General features: G+C 39.9%; 1 protein-coding gene across 7 annotated transcripts in view; it reads left to right on the top strand.

Moving 5' to 3' along the window:
* tnr (tenascin R (restrictin, janusin)) overlaps positions 1-19,181 on the top strand; it is a 190,565-nt gene that overhangs the window by 27,504 nt on the left and 143,880 nt on the right. Inside the window, exon 5 of one of the 7 annotated variants that reach the window (XM_032530650.1) lies at positions 1,122-1,401. The exons of the other annotated variants lie outside the window; for them this stretch is intronic. The gene's annotated coding sequence lies outside the window, so the exon portion shown is untranslated. The remainder of the gene's footprint in view (positions 1-1,121; positions 1,402-19,181) is intronic. 7 annotated transcript variants of the gene reach the window in all.

The raw sequence follows: 19,181 nt of genomic DNA, 5'->3' as shown, positions 1-19,181 counted from the left end.
CGGCAGGATCGAGACAGGGACCAGGGTAGGTGAATTTAAACAACGTCTGAGTTGGAAACGCATGTTATTGTAATGTAAAGGCCCTGTTCATGTTGCACATCATGTTTTAATTGCATTTTTATGTCTGTTAAGAGGCACAAAGGCTCTCTAAATCTGTTGTTTTAGCTCAGTGGAAGCTACTCCGTGTTGCAACACACAGGTGAATTTATCTAGGCGAGTTTGTGTCTGTTTGCATCTACCTGTGTCTTTCTTTTGACTTCAATTGTGCCACGTCTTTGTCTTATGGCACGGTGTATTCTGTCCACAGATCATGGTAGCTCTTTCATAGTTAGAAGTTTCATTTCCAGACGTGCTACTTATCAAAATTATATAACATTGGAAAGGCCAGAATTTGTGGTTCTGGTCCACAGTTATTAATGTATCAAAGTCAGGGGAAGGGAAATGCCAAATAATGTACTGTAGGCTGGTCTGTGTCATTGACACTTAGTGTAACATTGATGTGCTTATATAAAGCCCTAACATTAGAGGTCATGTGCTGAACAGTATACTGTTTACCAGCTTGTTACAGAGCAAGTTGTATTGTGAATGTAGAGTGCATTTTTAGCAACTTCTTTCATTACAAAGTCAGTTTTTAAGCAAATTTTACAGATGCCATAGGTTTCTACTGGTAATAAATGGGATGGTAATGAGCAAAACAAACTTTTCAAAGCCAATCTGTAAACAGGGTTTAGTATGCAAAACACTGTTAAAACCCCCTTGCACCATATTTACCTCTGAAAATGTTCCTGCTTCACCAACCAACATTTGTCCGTATTAACTGACAGCAGTTATACTGAGAAAAGGACGAGTCTGCTCATCCCTTGAAGCATCCATGAACTAACTAAACGCCCAACTGTGATCTCGGCTACACAAAACCAACGAACAAAAAAAGCATGAATTTAAATGAAGCTCTGTTTCAGCCATGGTGGCCAAATCATGTAACAAATCAGACACTGCCAAGTCATCTCCCCAAGTCCAACTGGCCCTGTCCTAAAGCTCAGCTCTGTGACACCAACAGTGTGCCTAGATCTCTCTCTCTCTCTCTGTCTTTCTCTTCTGTCTGTCTTTCTGTATTTTCTCAGGCTGGGACTGGAGCGGGGAAAGGAGTCCACCACCTACTGGTGCTGTTACTGCTGGGTCAAAGGAGAGACAATTTAGGATGCCCAGTGGTCATAAACCAGAGCACAAGAGGAGGGTTAAGTGGAGAGGTTGAGTTGAAGCCCAGTGAGAGACAGGAGAGTTGAATACAGTTCATGGGCCAAGACCGCAGATAGGAATCATCGTGATGCTGATGCACAATGTCAAGTGAAGCTGCACATTAGAGACAACACTGCACTTGAGATTTTGGATAAACTTGGTGAGGTGAGTGCCTATTACCACCATTTGTAAATTAGCTTTTGTCTCAGTGGGTAGACTTACTTGTATCACTGTAGATATTCATGTACATACTTACAAAGAATTCAGGGTTTAAGAATACTGTACTCAGAGTGCTTAAGGCTCTCTGATTTCTTCTTGGGATTACATACTAACCATATGTAATATGTAATTTAGTTACTTTTTAGTGTTAATTAATCAATATTAAAGTAAGTAAATGTGAACACGCTTCACAAAACACTTTGGGTAATGATTTCTTTAATGGATGTAATTTTCAAATAATGTCCTGAGAAATGTCCTTGAAAGAACAATGTAATTTGATACCAATTATCAGGAAAATGGAGACAAATTTCCGTGGCAGTTGTTTAAGTTTAGTTAGTGTTGAGTTTTCCCATTAACCCAGGTAAATATGAATGTGTTATTGAATTGTATGCATGCCAGCGGACAACATTTACATTTTGCTTGTTCAGATGCACTGACAAAAGGTGACTCTTGGTTATGCAAGCAATTAAATTAGTTAATTGGAGAATTACCAATCCAATGCTGCCTCTGTTTTTACTGAAAATAATACCAAATTGCACGGCTCTTTTTAGGAAAGGTCATTAGGGAATAAATTAGGGACCCGTTTTATACCCGTTACTGTATGAGCACTGCAGATTGCAAAAACGGCCAGTCAAATTTGACAAATGATTGTTGTTTGCAAATTGCAGATACATTTGAGAGTCCTACAGACTTGCATGCTGATGCATTTATCACAAGTATGATGTTTGTTTTGATTAGCATAAGGAACTCATCTGGTTACGAATTCAGTTGCAGCCTGCATGTTGAAAACATATGATGCCTGAGGTTTGCCAATAACCATCTTGGCATTAAATTATAAGGTTGATAATGGTTATGGCGTTTAGAGTTACTGGACCAAAGTTCAACATACGAGACTGAGGACCGGTGGGATATAAAGACAATAGATATAATATGGTATATAACATAAGTGTAACTAGTTTGTATCTCCAACTGGCTTATGATGCCTGCATTACACATGTATTTATGACAGACATTTTGTTCCAACAATGTTAGCAAAAAAACATCGTAAATTACAGCTGGACGCATTCATAGACATGAGCTATGCTTGTAATCTGGATGGTGCCCTGCATTTTTATGAATTTTCGGGAGATGGTTTCAGACCCTAGGGACAAATGGTGGTTCTCAATACCGTATCCTCCTGTTCAAGGAGTAAATCATTCCACCTGAGCAGCTCCATTTTGTGAGTGTGTCCGAGGGGGGTGTTTAATATGAAGAAGGGAGCCAAAAAAAACACAGCGTGCTTCTGTGTCTTCCTTATAATACCATTCGAATTATTATAATTTTTTTTTATAATTCAAATGTGTAATGCTCAAATGCAGCCTGTTACAACACTACCATATGTATTGCTGATGCCACTATAAGAATGTGGTTGTTGTTACACTTTCTGTCCACTAGAGGGACTTCCAACATCAGCCTGGCCTTGAAGGGGACTTTTGTCCCAGCGCATTGCATTTCTGGCACACCGCTCTCTGTTTACATTATTTTCCACCACGCACACAGCGACAAACACAAATCAACATAGAACTTTGTAACGAAACATAATCTAACAACTGTATTGAAGCAGCTAACGACTGTCAAGGCTAACGGTGCTCGGTTAGCACAATGACATCATGTCAGCAGGGCTGCCAACTTTTCCCCAAACCTTGGAGTGAGATTTGGGGGGGCAACCCATATTTTGCCGCGTACAAAGCAATTTCTTTGGGTCTTTATCCTTCAGGGTTTAAATTGTGATTGTTATATGTGGGGGGGTGGGGCTCTCCCTAGGGGGGTCTGGGGGTATGCCCCCCCAGGAAAAAAATTGAAAAAGAAACCATTAAAGGGCACTTTCTGGAGAGTTTTTTTTGCAAAAAAATGGAGAAATCAAGTCTTACATGATATGTGCAAAACTGTAGGGTTAAGAACCTTTGCATTGTTGTAGTATCACAGGTTTTACGGCATTCAGCATTTACATTATATACATTATTAACTTTTTATGATATAAGAAACTGACCCAGACAACGTGCCAAACTAATGAACCACATATGAGACAGTAGCAATCTCATCAACAGCTGAGAAGATTGGGTCTGTGGGAACAGGTCCAGGGGTCCCTGTGTTGGGACAAGGGACCAAAGTTAAATTAATGTTGAGGATCAACTAAGACCACTGAAATTCTAAAGAAAAAACCACTGATCTACATAAATTCTTATCCTTTAACCTTTGTGCCAAGGTTTCAGTAATGTTTGGCCCTCGTCTCTGGGCCCACTTACTGGATTTACTTTTTGGGGAAAAAAGACTATTTGTTCATTTCATAAAACATCAATTAATTATTTACAGTTACATTTAGAGATGCACCGAGGTTAAAGAAGCACAATAGTGGCCCAACGTTGCAGTATAGTATATATAGTATAGTGTAAATATGTAGTATATAAGTATAGTATATATAGTATAGCTCAGATGTGTTTCACCAGATTTCTGCTCATGTTTACAACTTTGTGCACATTCAGAGTTGTAATATAGTCTGCTGTGCATGTCATTGCTCCGCTGATATGGTGTATCTCATGCAGACGTCTGACAGACACAGAGGCCCATTTGAGTCTCTGGTCTCTGACAAAGTTTAGAGGAGGCTGTACGCTGCGCATTATCGGAGGACTACACGGATGCAAGCGTCACTGTCCACAGCAGAGCAGGTCCACTAACATGAACTGAAGTTGCTCCACTACAGCCGCGCTGCTCACCTCTGTTGTTACAGAGAGAGTGGACACGAAGCGACGGAGGGGTCTGTGATACTCAGAGCTCATACCTAAAGCCGGGAAATGGGATGGATCGTAAAAAAATGTTCTCAGTTTGCGACAATTCGAAACTTTCACAGACAGGGAGCGCTCTTGAACCCCCTCACAGTCTCTGAAAGCACAACTAGTGGCTAAACAGATAAATCTATAGATAAACTCATCTATCAGAAATGTAACCGACCGGGCTGACACTTCTGCGTGAGAAATCGGGGGTGTGGCGTGTGAGCGTGTGAAACCAGTCAAATGCGTGTCTCACGGCCAATGCGTGAGAGTTGGCAGCCCTGGACTGTCAGAAAACACAGCCAAAATGATTTGTCATACTAAGTAACAGTAGTGTTAGCAACGATGCTAACGGCGTTGATAACTAAGCTAAACGGTGCTGTCACTACTATTTTAGTGATATAAAAGCAACCTGTTTTTTGCAGATTGCCATGTAACTGAGATTACAGCTGTTAGAAGGTAATATATGATGAATAAATAGCTAACTCTGACAGAAGAACTAGCTAACTATTGATAACATGAGCATTTTGGCTCGGTGGATGTCAATTAGATTATTTTTTATTATAAGTCACTATTTCTCATTCTTCTGATTTCTAGCCGCAGTCTGTCACTCCCCCCTGTACTAACGTACTCGATACGTAACGTTAGCTCCCAATGCCGTGTGTTTTCTCACCCCCGTAGCTCATTCAGACGTCATCAGACGTGACATGAGAAGAGGAGATTAGCTAACTTTAGTCAACCTATTTATAAAACAAATCACATTCGAATAGCATGATTTTCGGAACTCATTCCAAAAGCACTAGTGTGCAGCCAGCAGTGTTTGTGAGCAGGCAATTGTGTAGTTTCATTACCTTTTAGCTTAAGAAGGAGAGCGGATCTTGGACCCTGGGTCTTTGTGACACTGAGTTTAGTTGGGGTTTGGGGCAGGAGTATAGTGTGTATATTGGCTTTGGAAAGGCCCTTAGGAAGGGCAGACGAATCACTCTCATTGCAAGCAACATGTAACAAGAAGCTCTATTTTAATGGGGTTTTAAAGTGTATTAAACAGGTGGTGCCACCTTCGCTATTTTTTCAGCTGCTTTACACTGTGTTATGACAAATAAGCTGGATAGTCTCGATCCATTCAAGTTTTATGAGCTCTGCATCCCAAATGAGTTCACACTCCCCAACATGCAGAGCTAACTTATTCTGTGCAAAGACATTTACATTTAATCATAATCAGAGAAAAGTCATGGTTATTTAGTCAGTCTCCTGTTTTATAAGCTCTATTTCTAGAATTTATTAATATAACAAAGAAGGATTGGTAATTGGTGAAATTGATTAAAAGTTGAATATCTCTGTGTTGAAGTCACTGTTGTACCAATGCAGATGAGACGGTGCGACGGGGGCAGAAATAAGCTCATTCATTGGGTTAGAGTCCTCATTTTGCAAAGCTACAATTCGTTTCTTTGGTGCCCGCCAGCTCCTTCTGTGCTGCCAAGCAGCTGAATGTTTGCGGAGTCATGGGCGCAGGCAGGGCTACGTCGAAGGGAAAGCAAAATTGATCGTTCTTTTCAACTGTAGCCAAAAGCTGCCACCGTAAGAAAGTTGGGCCTTGATCATGTTGTAGTGATCCACAAAGCATACAACAAAGAATAGAGACAACTACACAGACTGGCAAACAAACCCTGTTAACACACACTCGTCTTCTCTTCTTCTCCCATGTCTTTATAATGCTGTTGCTCTCGCCTCCCTCTGTTTGTCTCTCCCACCACCTCTTTGCTCTCTACTGTATCTCCCCTCTTCTTCTGCAATCTCTCTCTCTGGACTATCTCACAAGTTGGTGCAGGTGCTCAGCCTGTCCTCCTGGCTGACCACTCAGCCTCTGTCTGTAGTTCTCTCACACACGCACGCACACACACACACACACACACACACACACACACACACACACACACACACACACACACACACACACACACACGTCTCAGGATAAATTCACCCCATGACAGGTCGAACAATCTGGCCCATGTGTTAGGTCCAGATGGGGCTGCTCCATTACTCTGGCTGGCCGTAGTGGACAACACACACACACACACACACACACACACACAGACACACACACAGACACACAAATAAATAGGCTAATGCACACGTGACTGAATCTCTCTAGATGAAATCTGCTTGTTCAAGGCAAGTTGTAGTTTAATTAATGTAAATAAAGTACCTGCAACAGCATATTAAGGTGGTTTGGGGCTTGAAACTCATAAGGGCCCAAAAATGCTAAATAAAAGTATACACTCAATGAATCAGAATAATTGGCAGCCCTGGACTGTCAGAAAACACAGCCAAAATGATTTGTCATACTAAGTAACAGTAGTGTTAGCAACGATGCTAACGGCGTTGATAACTAAGCTAAACGGTGCTGTCACTACTATTTTAGTGATATAAAAGCAACCTGTTTTTTGCAGATTGCCATGTAACTGAGATTACAGCTGTTAGAAGGTAATATATGATGAATAAATAGCTAACTCTGACAGAAGAACTAGCTAACTATTGATAACATGAGCATTTTGGCTCGGTGGATGTCAATTATATTATATTATTATTATAAGTCACTATTTCTCATTCTTCTGATTTCTAGCCGCAGTCTGTCACTCCCCCCTGTACTAACGTACTCGATACGTAACGTTAGCTCCCAATGCCGTGTGTTTCTCACCCCCGTAGCTCATTCAGACGTCATCAGACGTGACATGAGAAGAGGGAGATTAGCTAACTTTAGTCAACCTATTTATAAAACAAATCACATTCGAATAGCATTGATTTTTCGGAACTCATTCCAACAGCACTAGTGTGCAGCCAGCAGTGTTTGTGAGCAGGCAATTGTGTAAGTTTCATTACCTTTTAGCATTAAGAAAGGAGAGCTGATCTTGGACCCTGGATCTTTGTGACACTGAGTTTAGTTGGGGTTTGGGGCAGGTAGTATAGTGTGTATATTTGGCTTTGGAAAGGCCCTTAGGAAGGGCAGACTGAATCACTCTCATGTGCAAGCAACATGTAACAAGAAGCTCTATTTTAATGGTTGTAAAGTGTATTAAACAGGTGGTGCCACCTCGCTATTTTTTTCAGCTGCTTTACACTGTGTTATGACAAATAAGCTGGATAGTCTCGATCCATTCAAGTTTTATGAGCTCTGCATCCTCAAATGAGTTCACACTCCCCAAACATGCAGAGCTAACTTATTCTGTGCAAAGACATTTACATTTAAATCATAATCAGAGAAAAGTCATGGTTATTTAGTCAGTCTCCTGTTTTATAAGCTCTATTCTATGAATTTATTAATATAACAAAGAAGGATTGGTAATTGGTGAAATTTGATTAAAAGTTGAATATCTCTGTGTTGAAGTCAACTGTTGTACCAATGCAGATGAGACGGTGCGACGGGGGCAGAAAATAAGCTCATTCATTGGGTTAGAGTCCTCATTTTGCAAAGCTACAATTCGTTTCTTTTGGTGCCCGCCAGCTCCTTCTGTGCTGCCAAGCAGCTGAATGTTTTGCGGAGTCATGGGCAGCATGGCAGGGCTACGTCGAAGGGAGAAGCCAAATTGATCGGTCTTTTCAACTGTAGCCAAAAGCTGCCACCGTAAGAAAGTTGGGCCTTGATCATGTTGTAGTGATCCACAAAGCATACAACAAAGAAATAGAGACAACTACACAGACTGGCAAACAAACCCTGTTAACACACACTCGTCTTCTTTCTCTCTCCATGTCTTTATAATGCTGTTGCTCTCGCCTCCCTCTGTTTGTCTCTCCCACCACCTCTTTGCTCTCTACTGTATCTCCCCTCTTCTTCTGCAATCTCTCTCTCTGGACTATCTCACAAGTTGGTGCAGGTGCTCAGCCTGTCCTCCTGGCTGACCACTCAGCCTCTGTCTGTAGTTCTCTCACACACACGCACGCACACACACACACACACACACACACACACACACACACACACACACACACACACCACACACACACACACACACACAGTCTCAGGAGTAAATTCACCCCATGACAGGTCGAACAATCTGGCCCATGTGTTAGGTCCAGATGGGGCTGCTCCATTACTCTGGCTGGCCGTAGTGGACAACACACACACACACACACACACACACACACACAGACCACACACACAGACACACAAATAAATAGGCTAATGCACACGTGACTGAATCTCTCTAGATGAAATCTGCTTGTTCAAGGCAAGTTGTAGTTTAATTAATGTAAATAAAGTACCTGCAACAGCATATTAAGGTGGTTTGGGGCTTGAAACTCATAAGGGCCCAAAAATGCTAAATAAAAGTATACACTCAATGAATCAGAATAATATAGTTCACATTTTGTACTTGCTTTGTGTATCACAGCCGCATAATTAAGCCTGAGACTGTGAACCATACACTGCTTTACTGTTGTAGATATAGAACTTCAACTCACCAAGCCAGTGAATTGTAAATTGCCTGATCGCAGCAAGGACCTTGACAGTTTGTCAATATATAAAGTTTTTATTGTTAACAGTTCCCATATTAGAAAAGTTTTGACCCTCAGGACAAGAGAGTTTTGTTGTTATGGTGTTTCATAAAGAGACTAGAAAATACACTTCTGCTTTTTTACTGTCAAATTGGAAAGCCCTTTGTAATGTCATGTTGAGAGGTGCAAACACACAAATAATGGTTATTAGACACATATTTCAGGTTTTATTTGGTCATATTATTAGGATTTAAGGATTAGTGGCTTTCATATATATTCAATTACAAGTAGTTTCTTAATTGTTTGCAAGAATTTTACGTACATCACAATTGTTAAACTGTTAAACTTAATGAACGTGCATGCAGACTGAAATTCCCCATGGTGTTCTGTTGGAATGAAGCTGCTAGCTAAACCCCCCCCTAGCTGCTGGGCTAATTTATACAGTGTGAGCATTGAAACACTGCGGCGCTATGCCGTCCATCTCAGCCTAGAATAGAGAATGTCTGGCTGAGTCGAGTTATAACCCAGCAGTCTGATGTGTGTGGAAGTCTGCGTTGTTATGCTGTAGTTGCCTGGTATCGTTTTCAGGTGATTTAATACAGTGATTCCCAAAGTGGGGGTCGGGACCCCCATGGGGTTCGCGAGCCAGAGAGGGGGGGGGGGCGCAAGTTAATTTCCATAAATAAAATTTAAAATTAAAAACGATTAGAAATAGCATATGTTAGCCATGATTTTAACACTTTTGATTCTCTTTGACAACTCTGACCCCTGAGGTCATTGCGACAGATTTACGACATATTAGTGACAGAATCAGTTGTAGCAGGTCAGTGTACAGCTCAATTGAATGTGGAGGATGATCTCCGAGTAGCAATCTCCAACATTAAACCAAGATTGGACTTGCTGTGCTCCAAACATATTGCACATCCATCTCATTAGGTGAGATTAAGTTCAAATTAAAGTAATGAGTAAATTACTATAAAATAATGTTATGGCTGTTGTGTTATTTTGTGTTGTCGATATACTCGTGTTTCGATACGCCTTTAGTGCGTGTGCGGTTGCGCGCAATGTTTATATACGTTTATAGTGGGGGGGTCGCAAGTCACTTGCACCGTTACTTTGGGGGTCGTGGGCTGAAAGTTTTGGGAACCCCTGATTTAATAAACAGTGAACCGCTGTGTGTAATGCCGCTGCTGGCGCCGCCCTGGTCTGCCGAGTCTGTACCAACTCGTGATGTTAGTTTAGGAAGCGCTTCATATGATATGCAGCGGCGTTTTTAATGAGCAAAGCACATATTTTTTTAAACATCCATTTCGCAGTCGATCATGTTCATTTAATTGTGGGAAACCAAAATCGCAAACTTGATTAATATTCTGTTAATTGTGCAGCCCTACTGGGTAGTGTTTTGAGTGACGGAACAGATTTGTAGTACAGTAACCTTTTTAGCAACAATCATTTTGTGACATATTTTGCAGAGGATAGTAGTGCGTTCCATATCTGCCTTCCTGAAACCAAACCACCTCCAGGTGATAGACAAGCTCCATTTTAAATTGACTTGAATTCAGGACAATGACTTAGCTTTAACCGGTCGAGCCGGTAGCTATTTCGCTTTCAGTCATGCTTGATGTTGCTTTGCGTTACGATATTACGTCAACAAGTTGGAATAATGCTATTATGGTATTGTTCACAATAATACAGGTATAATTTGTAACTTTTTTTGTCCTTTTACAAATTACACCTGTATTATTGTGAACAACACGGTAAGGCTGACCCTTAAGAAATGCTACTGTACTTGCCCTTATCAAATAGACTTTGTAAAGTTGATCAGATGACATTTTGCTTAACGGCCTAGCAAAATAACTCATCTGCATGAGCATTATATTGTTTATCAGTATCCGTCGGGACACACTGCAGCACTCAGAGAGCTACATATTTATGAATGACCAGAGCTGCACAACTGATTATAAATTCCTGAAATGCATCAGATTGTGCATGAATGTGTTTTCTCATGGCTGAATTATGGCTCTGCTATAAAGCTGTGCCATATTTCTTTTCTGTTTTTTGTGGAGCTGAAATAAATCTCCTGCGTTTTGCTAAATAAACCTGTATCTCTCCCGCTGTACACTGCCCTCTTGGATAATGGTTGCCATCGTCTAAGAGCAGCTATAAAACTAGTAGGCATGGAGAAGCAGAAGTTAGTTTGTTTGTATTTGTAATTCTTTTTTTATATATTCTTTTGTTTGTCTTTTAAGGCCGATAATGATTCTAGAGGTCACACTGTAACATCCCATTAATTTTGACAATTGCAAAAGTAAGTAATTTCACATGCAAATTATCAGCAGCTACGTTTTAATGTTTAACCTTGTTTGTTAATGGATGGGAGATTCAAAATAAACAAGCCTTCGGGTGTTGTTGCATAAAGTCATGTGTTTATTTTTCTGTTTATTTTATACAATCCTGACTGTTTAGGCCTGCGGTATACAGAGATATATACAATGTAAATCTATATGTTCCTAAGTCACATAATTATGTGTAATTAGGAGTCTTGCATTATGAGCTGGATTTCCTCAAGGTGGCTCTGTCCTGAAGCTTTCTTATAATATTTTTTCTTCATTGAGATAACGGGCAAGCTGAAACTAGCTTACTTACTTATAGAGCAGAAGATGTTTTCTTTATGTTTCAGCAACCAGTGCAGATTTCTGAGAAGTACAAACTGATAAAAATGGGTCTAGTACCCTCAAAGGAGAATTGTTTTCAATACACAGAAGCAAATATTTAAATGATGATAGGCCGCTATTATGTATAAAAGTCAGTAAAATGAACGAGGAATGAGTATTATCTTACTGCAGGGTATGCTGGGGTAGATTCCATTTACAGCTACTTTTACCCCTTCGAATAGCCTGCAAGCCAGACTCACATCTAGATGTTGGCAGGGCTCAATCCGAGGGGCTAGATAAAGGGTTGTCTTTCAAATTGCCTCTGCATGCGATGGGATTGGACTACAACCAACCAGAGCAACACTAGTTGACAGATTAAACTTTTGTAGCTGGTCGGCAAAACTCTGAACACATCTTCCTTTTTTAAGAATGACTTCAGTGCTTAACTCCAAGTCTTCCAGAGTCGCGGCCAAAGCCGATTCGAAAGACAGCTGTTCAAGCAGCAGCCATCTTCTTTGTTTTCAAGTAGCAGGGAATTAACGCAGAACCGTCGCAACTCTGCCGTCCTTATGTTAAGCCTACCCACCGACTCTATACGCGATGTGATTGGCCCGACCAGAATTAGTTTTTTTGCAAGCCAGCAGAGATTTGCTAGACTGACCCTGGCTGCTAGGGTCTAGATATCTAAGCTACCCTTCAGAGTCAATCTGTCCTAAACTCCAGTCCATATCCATAAGGTTCACTCAAAACACCTATCTTATGCTGCAACCAGCAATTATTATCATTTTCAATTAATCAATTGGTTATTCATTCATTAAGTGTTTGGTCTATAAAGTTAGAAAAAAATGGTTCCTTAAACTTAAGGTAATGTCATCTCAGCAAAACAGTCCAAAACCCATAGATGTTCAATTTCTTACTATGTTGTAAGACAAGGAATAGCAGAAACTTTTGTCTTTTGAGAAGCTTGAAAACAGACTTAAAAGATTAAGTCATTTTTTTAAATGGTTGCCAATTAATTTTCTAATTACCTATGACTGAAAACAGCACTCTAAATCAGTAAGATGGCAGTTTTTTTTAACGTTTCAGCTAAGTAATCCTGGAGACTGTCACCTCAGTCTTTAGCACTAAGCTTGAGAAACACAGTTACCCATCTGTGGCAACAAACAAACACAAGCTAAATTCCCTTGTCTCTTAGCAATCCACGATTTAAAGTGATACACACTTGATCTCTGTGATATTTTATCTCTTTATCAAGATTGTTTTGGAAGCACTGAGGACTGCGTTTGCATTTACTCACAATTTCCCTGCAGTAGTCTTTTCTTTGGGGGCTTAAATCCCTCCTCCCTCTTGACTCCCATACATTTTTCCCCATCCCCGCCTTCCTCTGATTAATTACAAGGTCAGTATAAACAAAAGGGTGCAGTTGTTCACATGTTCTGCTATATCATTGGCCAAGGCTATATTCATTCTCCGGCAATATATTTATCACCACTCGACCCAAGTCTGACCAGAGCCATTGCCTGCCATTGCGAGGGCGATTCCAATTAATATAATGGACTTGTGGGTTGATGTTTTTCTTAGCACTCTCAATAATGCAGTCATTTATATGCTGATTTTCCATTTTTTTAGTGTTGCAGGCAGCTGGATGCGACCCATAAATCCAAAGGGTGCCTCTGCAGGGCATAACTCATCAACGACATGTTTTGTTCCAAATCAAAGCAACACCTAGGGTTTTGACATTGAAGATTCAGCTGATCTGAACTGTGATGGCCTTGTACGTAATGGCGGGGTGCAGCATTAGTCTGCCGAGTTTGCTTGTCTCAGCAGTATCATTAGACAAATCCCCAAATTATCATAAATCATCAGCAGTAGTCAGTGATAGTAGATAAAACGGTGACATTGTGGATGATTGATACCTTGTATTCATAATCTAGCCAAAGTAATCTTGCCAAGGTCCATATTACTGCCATTATTGGTCCTGAATTGGACTTTACTGGAAAAGTATAAGGGGGGATTAAAGGCAAGCTTCAATAATAAATATGTACTAAAGTGCTTTGAGCTATGTTTTTATGCTATGTTTTTTTTTAAGGATTGATGCATATTTTGATCTTTGCGGTAAGCCTGTTCTCAGATGTCTTTTGGTGACTTTATTGAAAACTACCTAGACGTCTTTCTGTTCTCTATGAGATGTTAATACGCTGGAATATTACATGTACCATGTTCTTGTTTATGAAAGGCTGCTGACATCCTGGGAAGACTCTGTGTAAACACTGTCTCCATTATCCTCCATTTGACCGCCCAACCTGCTACTGTCCCCACAGAATACAGAATAAATATCAACCCTTTATCCAAACACAAAGAGAAACTATCTTTTATTGTTAACAATCTCTTACACTATGCAATGCACAATAATACAGCACAGCTCTTGTATAATCATACCTGACAATGGACACCTTGAAGGGCATTAACCCGCTTATAACATGGTCACTTGCCAAATCATTTTTTTAAACCATTACTTTAAATTTTAATGCATTTTAAAATCGAAATTTAATCTATCTCTTGTTTTTCTAACAATAACTGTTTCTCTGGTTAAGCCTGATGGTTTGAGTAATACCTGGAACAATCATACCCATCCCATAAGGTTTTTATGCAATGCAAACATTGTTTACTGCTCCAGTAAATAGGATGGGCCTTAGACACGACTTGCCACCCGTAGCAACGGAAGATATTTATAGTCCACTCAGCTCATAGAAACAGCCACGAGCCAGAAAGCTAATGCTATGCTAGCAAAATTCAAAGTCAATAACATTGTGTACAGTTGGCAATCACTAAATTTAATGTGACAGAAACAAGACATGCTAGCAATGTCATTGTCCCCTAAACCATACAAAAATGTTCATGAACAATTACCCGCCATGTTTACTGCCTGAAGTAGCGACCTGAACAGCCAATGGGCTTTGAGATCACGTTATTCACTGTGAGACGAAGGTTCAGAGGGATTTTTAATTTAGCTTACTTATGTGTTAGTGCCATTATGTGGTGCTCAGAGGCTGAGGCACTGATGCACCACACACTGTTGGAAATAACAGATTCCCATTGTCTTTTTCTTTTAATGTAGTGCAAAAGCTTGGCTTTGCCTTAGTTTGTATGAAAAATGCACTTGCATTTTAACTAGTATACCATCTTATTAGTCTGTTTGGTAGTAATGCCTCCCTTAGAGAACATCTAGTACTGCTACAATTAGAGGGACTCACAACTTCAGCATTGAGTGATATAGCCTATTCTATATTTATATTTTTATTACTTCTTATAATTGCTTTGCATGGCTGTTTAACCTGTGCTAATGTTACGTGCCATCTTCTGCTACTATGATCTAAAATCATCTGGCCAAGGGACTACAGTTTTTATTATATTGTTTAATTAGGCGGCTGGCTAACACTGGCACATTTACAGAAATGTTGATTGTGTGTTGTCTTTTATAAAATAAAGTAAAGTAAACGGTCACACACCCTGCAGCCAATCCAATATAATACTTGAGGTGTTTCGAGAGCAACAGTTGATCCCAGTCTGCAGCAACACACTCATTTTTGCAGTGTTAAGGGATACACTTTAATTGCACACAATATTAGCTAAAACACATAGGGCCCTATCTTGCACCCAGCGCAATTGAATTGTACACCAACGCATGTATCATTCCTATTTGGCACCCAACACACAGCGTACGATTCCCTCCACAGACTCACGTCGGTAAATTAGGGAATGAACTTGCGATCCCCGGGGCGGTTTGGCTAAAAGAGGAGGCGTGTTCAGGCGCAAACGTTCCCTGGTGCTATTTGCATTTTCAGAAAACAATTTTGCCACAGACCCAAAAAAAAAACAGTCTAAAGTCAGGGGCGCGTTATTCAGATGCTATTTTAGGGGCGCATGCTTGGCCGTAATGTAGAGTGTGCACACCGCGCATACACTTTGCTTCTCTCATCTCACGGACCCAGCAGTTCCCATTTTTGCAAACCATACATAAATTAAAGGAAAAAATATGACCTTGTTTTAGACAACATTTCCATAAATCGTGGATGTGTTGAGGACATAAATGAGGAACTATGTGGCAACTATAGGCGATGTGATGTTGAACAGCATGTGCCGACGCCATTTAACCCAAATGCCCCAGCAGCAGCACGGGAGAGGAGAGACAGAAGAGCTGCATCACCTGTAGTGACGTAATCTCAGTCTAATGTTAGACTACATTGCAAAAATATCACCATGCATTCATAACCTTGTGATTAAGTGAAAGTGAGCCCAAAACATTGGAAAATATGTTTTTGCTTTATTAACATTTTGTCAAAAAGAAAAATCAGTAGCAAACGTCTGTCTCCTCAGCTGTGAACCGCTCCTGGCTTACGCCTAGCAAATCCACCATTATAATAGCAATCCGCCATGGAACAAGCACGTCTTCTTTTAAAGGGAATGTGAAATAACGCTCTGATTGGTTTATTGCACGTTACGCCCAAACCACACCTACGAGTAATAGAGCTACTTCAGTCCAACCCATTTTAAATTTGCATCGGGCGCAAATGTAATCTATCCCGCCGGTATAATAGAGATCCGCCCACAATACTTCTTGTGTTTGGCGTTTGATACTTGCTGATAGCTTGACCGTTAAAATAGGGCCCATAATCTTTTTTAAAGCAATCAGTTGTTTAAAATTTCTGCATTTGTTCTTTTAAACTGACACGTAGCTCAACCACTACTAACATTGACTTATCGTCAGGCAATGTTGGAGAAAGAACTCATAATATCAGGGTTTCTTTTCTGGGCCTTTCTGACCATGTGTTGCCTTTCACACAACAAGAATTAAGCATATTCAATTTAATGTTTATGTTGTTGTTAATGTTAGTTTTTTTTTACAAAATCTCCTTCTTTTGTTTGTTATGAACATTGTTTTTTTGTGGATTACAAAATGTGGCTGCAGTATACTAGTATATTTCTCATGCAGAATAACAAAAATACACTGTGGATCTCTCAGAGGATTTATAAATGAGGTCTGTTCCTCCAGGACTGTTGTTAATCTAGACCAAGGTCACCCCAGTGCCTTGAAAACTACTGTGTTTTTAGTGTGTGCGTTTGTACATGTGCACAAGTGTAGATGATGCTGTTTGTATGTGTATTGTGAAGACGCAGTATGTGAGCGTATAGAGAAACTACCCACACACTCACAGTTACAGCCAGACAGAGGGACATGGGCCCTGTGCAAGGTCAGTGTCACCGAGCCATAACAAAGATCCAGTGTTGTAAATAATAAGATCCCTGACCTTTTACGTGAACAAGATGAGCAATTTATCAACTCCATCGACCCAGTGTCCACTTCTTTATCTGGTGTTTGTCATTGCAGGAAGATTTTGTTCAGTTGCGACAAAGAATATCGCGAAAGCAACCTCATTTAAATCAATTATCCTTTCCAGATATCAAAGCATACGTTTTTGCTAATTACTGCATTTAAGAGCCATTCGATGTACATTGTATACACATTTGGAACCACTTGTTACAGTGATGTCTTCTTCAAAAAGGGTTATTTTAACAGAGACACCAACACTATAATTTGGACACCAAATGTATCATTTACATTTAAAATAGTTTTGGCTCCACGCAAATAATACTTACATGATTGAAACTTCCATTTAGTTCATGTTCCCACAATGTTGCATGACATGGGAAAATACAGCTTGAATCATTTTTTTCACCCAAATACAGTTTGATTTTCATTTCATTTCTAGTTCATTATTAAATGGTGCAATTGGATTATTTTTATTAGCCCTCTGCAGCCTACTCAGTGATTAAATAGGTTTAAACTGATTTGTCCATCCGCTAACCTGTTTCTACAGTATTTAAATCTCACATTTTGACACTAAGCTTCCATTTGTTGGAAGATTTCCCCTATTGTTATTCAACTGTTTGTTAAACCTACATTATGTAATTTTTTGAGTTGATTCTTAGCAAAACCCCCTTTTGTTCTTTCAACCAATACTTTCAACTAATCACTAATAAAAGTATTCTCGTACGCATAGAATCTGCCATTCAGAATCTTTCAGAATACATACGAGCAAGTTGCTATAATGGCGGGAGCCATGTTGCGCCTTCATCTTTAAAATACATCAGCCAAAGAGGGACGTACCTCCGCCTTTCACGCTTTTCCACTCAGTGGCACTGTGACGAATGCCGGGGGGAGAGTACACGCGACTGCTGCCAGATTGAAAAGTCTATTGAAGATGGAGGATCACACTTATTCTCGAGGACATGTAAAGGAAGCAAACACGAGAAATAAAACGACAACGCGACAGGCAAAGCAAAAAGACCAAAGTTAATATTGGAGTGGCTAGAACAGCTGCGTGTGAGCAATGGAGATACTAAGAGCAAGTTTCAGGTTCGCTAGATGGGACAAATTCTTCTACAATGTAGCTTTAAGGGGAACTTGGTCTCTTTCTGCCATTTCAATTGTCCGTCTGGTCAAACCACTCTACAGCTTTTGTTTGTACAAAACAGTACTATTTTTGTGAACCCTTCAGACAAATGACATCTACTTTTAAAGAGGACTTTCTACAACCTGAAAGCATGAAGGACCATTCAAAACATGGAAAGTACTCCTCTAATCCATCCGACTGGACCCAGTCAAGCGGCTCCTGCTTTCTCCCAAACTTTAGAACAACAATGTAAAAGAAATAACAAGATATCAACATTTCTTCGCTTTTTGTCAGTGGATGCATTTCAAAAATTTCATGATGATATCTGATTACGGTTGCTCATGGCATGGTTTGGCTTTATATCCCAGCTGTATGACTTTCTTCTTTGTTTAAACAGCACCACAAATCCTCTCAGCCCATGGTTTGGCTGCTTGCCACATGTTTTTTTGATCTATTAAAACAATATCTGGAAAGTGATACAGCCATTTTTGTACATATCGATAGTTAACACCTGCAACACATAATCTTTCTTATGTCTATGGTAACTAGACTTATAGGAGGACGTATTTTTTGATTTACGGCAAAGCTAAATTTACGGCAAAGCTAAATTTAGAACTAATGTGTGTGTGTATATATATATATATTAATCTGAATTTTTTACAAAATAATTCTTTGTTTTAACAAAGCTACAACACATCGTAGTCCAACTCATCTTCAAATCTAACCTGGACATGTTTATACAGCGTCCATTTTGTGGTGTAATTCTCTTTTTAAAAGTGGATGCAGGCCATTGACTGAGCTGGCTTATCTGTTGTTTGTCCCTGTTTATTCAATTTAGTGGAGGAGGGATCTTTCTGTTGCACCTTTTATATGACTTTATTTCTGGTTGGGCAGCTGATGTTAGCAAAAGATCAAAATCTTCTCTCATAAAGCCCTTACCCTCCATGGGCACTGCATTGTTTGTGAGTAATAACAAATGTGAACTAAAAGATGAAAGGAATCTTAAAAAAAGGAAACCTCACAAAGCAGTATTGACACTAAGATTAAAGACTACTGTGAGCACACGACTTACCAGCACAGCTGAATTTATCTGCACTTTTTCAAAGGCCTGACAGCATATCTACAGTAACACTTGCTCTTAGAGCCATTTTGAAAATAAAAGCCCTCGCTGCATCAAGCTACACTCTTCAGATGAAACCAAGCACTCCATGCTTTGTTGTTGTATTGCTTTAGTGGCATCTCTATTCAATAGTGAATGAAAGAGAAAGGAAAGATGGATGGAAAGACAGAGATGTTGATACGACACAGCTGGGACCTAC

This window comes from Etheostoma spectabile, chromosome 12 (assembly GCF_008692095.1).
Source record: "Etheostoma spectabile isolate EspeVRDwgs_2016 chromosome 12, UIUC_Espe_1.0, whole genome shotgun sequence".
Classification (NCBI taxonomy): domain Eukaryota; kingdom Metazoa; phylum Chordata; class Actinopteri; order Perciformes; family Percidae; genus Etheostoma; species Etheostoma spectabile.
Note: the sequence above shows the minus strand (reverse complement) of the source record. Positions and strands in the feature narration are given on the sequence as shown.